Raw genomic sequence first — 3,031 nt, 5'->3', positions numbered from 1 at the left:
CTTGAGTAATCAGCATACCCCAGCCAATTTCTCCAGATGGCCTATCCTATCACTGGATGTTGCAATAACATAAAAGAAACCATGCTTTGTGTGGGCTGATTTGAAAATGGATCTCTGTTATGAAGATAAATATAGAAAACTTATCAGGTTACTAATCTGCCATTGAATGTGGGCCTCAAAGGAAAGTCATAATCATGCTTGTCATATCTGTCTTCAAAGGCTGTAACAAATATAGCTAATGAATTACAAAAGCACCTGCCTCCACCTTTATGGCTTCCCTTTATCTACTTTCCTTTGTCTTTTGAAAATGATATCAACTGATTTCAATATAATTGATAGCGATAATAAAATAGTGATTTCTGATCTGCATTTTCACTATTGACCTTACATCAGAGGTTTTATTGTTTTGTTTTTTGCCTTTTTAGTTTAGCTAGAAATTTAGGGCAACTTAGAAATCATCTATTTTATCTGTAATTGACTATAAATGTTTCTAAATAAATAAATGAATATATGCATTTAGTGATCTCAGACTACTTCAGAGATGTGTAAAGCTATCTTTCTTTAGTCATACATAAACATTCTCCCTAATTTTAATTAATAATGCATTTCAAATTATTTTAAGATTTATTTTTTGTTTAAAGATTGAACGTAGTAGATTGCCACTTGCTGCATAAAACTTTTTTAAATTGTCATTTAAAATGTTTTTAAACCACTTTTTAGGCTTATCAACTGACTATTTCCTTGTTTTTAATCTTTTTTCCTTGATCTCATTTTTTAAGCCTGGATTTTTTAAACAAATAAATATGCTTTGTTGCCTGTAACTATTAGACTAAATTTTAGTATTTTAATACTTATTAATATTACCAGCTGTTAGCATAAGAGAAAGATAAATTAAGTGTTCCTATGAGTTTCAGGATTACTAACACATAAAAGTATATATGATATTATCATTTAGAAACTTATTTTTAGAGTATAAGCATTTGAGAAATCTTGAATAGAGAAATTATTCTAAAATGTAAATGTAAATACTTGATTAAGCATTGAAAACATTTGGAAAACATACATTTACTTTTGGTATTACAGATGTCTGTAATAATAGTTTCTACAACTATGAAGTGGTGTTCCTACTTAATTGTTTATACTCTGTAGTGGAAGGTCTTATTTCCTTTATACCTTTTTTCAGTCACGTGATCTCCAGCTAGTTCCTTTTTTACAAAAAATAAAATTTTCTCTGTAGAATAATTTTAGATTTACCAAAGAACTACAAAGTTAGCGATAAGTTCCCCATAACCAGGTTCCCCTGTTATTGACATCTTACATTAGAATGGTACATTTGTTATAATTAATTTGTACATTTGTTATAATTAATGAACCAATATTAATAGATTATTAGAACAAAAATCCATATTTTATTCAGACTTCCTTTTGCCCAGTGTCCTTTTTTAGTTGTTCTAGAGTTCTACTCAGAATACAACATTACATTTAATTATGTCTCTCTAGGCTCCTCTTGGCTGAGATAGTTTCTCAGCCTTTCTTGTTTTTGATGACCTTAACAGTTTGAGGAGCACTGGTCAGGTATTTTCTAGAATGTCCCTTAATTGGAAGTTGTCTGATGTTTTTGTCATGATTATACTGGGATTATGAGTATTTCGGAGAAAGGTCACAGAGGTAAAGTGCCATTTGTATCACATCATTTGGAGGATTCATACAATTAACATAACTTACTACTGTTCACATTAACCTTTCTCATTTGGCTGAGGTCGTCTTTGCCAAGTTTCTTCACTGTCTGAAGTTACTGTTTTCTCAAACCCTCTCTCAACTCTCCATACTGCACGCTTTAGAAAGAAATCATACGAATGGTCCGCACTTGAGGAGTGGGGCTCCTATGTGAATTATTTGAAATTCTTCTTTACAGGACACTTTTCTCCTTCCCCATGTATTTTTTATATTTTATCATTCATTTATATCAGTTTGGACTCATGGATATTTATTTTATAATTTGGGTTGTAATCCAATACTACTTTATTTTCCTGCTCGGATTGTTCCAGCTGTGACCATTGTGGGCTCTTTCTTAACTCCTATGTTATCTGACATATGCCCATCACTGCAGGTTTTTTCTTTTTTGTTTTTTAGCACTTCCTTACTTTTTGGTTTTATAAAATGTTCTTCACTTACATTGTATATTTTCTGCTCCAGTTTTAGAATCCTAAAATTGGATTGTAGAATTTTAGGATTCTTCTCTGAAGAGTCCTGGTTCATTTTATTGATATTAGAATCCACAATGTGGGTACTACAGGCCTAACCCATGTATATACACATATCTAAATGTTTAATTGGATATCTGCATATATAAATATTTATATATACCTACCTGTATCTATATTAAGCTAAATATGAGCTAATGCTAATGTCTTCAATTCTAATCCTTCACCACATGAAACATTTTCACTTCTTCCCCGTGCACATCTGTGAACTCCCACTCCAACAATGAGAAGCCTGGCTCCCACCATCCACCATCCATTTACCTAACTGTTCAATTCTAGCATACATATGTAGCAGTATCAGAATTCTTTACTACTCTCCTGGAAAATAACCCTGTCAACTAGAATCCAGTGATTATGCAGTTTCTGTTGCTTTTAGTCATACAGACTCTACTCATTTCTAAAGTTACTTAGGGTCAGTACCTCTGCCCCCACCACCCTTCAGTGAGGTTCTTTCATACGTTTGTTACGTGGTTAGATTATTGTGACACATTCTGCATTCATTTTATTCTGAAGTCCTCTGACCTCTTAAGTATTTTTTTAGCTTGCATATGACGTTCACTATTTGTGTTGTGAAGTTCTCTGAGTTTTAACAAATGCAGAATGTTTTGTATCCAAAATTATAGTGTTATTTATTAGTCCTAGTAGTTTTTGGTAAATTATTTGGGGTCTGCTATATAAAATGATTATGTAATCTTTAAACAATGACAATTTTACTTCCTCCTTTCCAATTTGGATGCTTTTTATTTATTTTTCTTGCCTAATTGCAC

This window comes from Pan troglodytes, chromosome 3 (genome assembly GCF_028858775.2).
Source record: "Pan troglodytes isolate AG18354 chromosome 3, NHGRI_mPanTro3-v2.0_pri, whole genome shotgun sequence".
NCBI classification, from domain to species: domain Eukaryota; kingdom Metazoa; phylum Chordata; class Mammalia; order Primates; family Hominidae; genus Pan; species Pan troglodytes.
Note: the sequence above shows the minus strand (reverse complement) of the source record.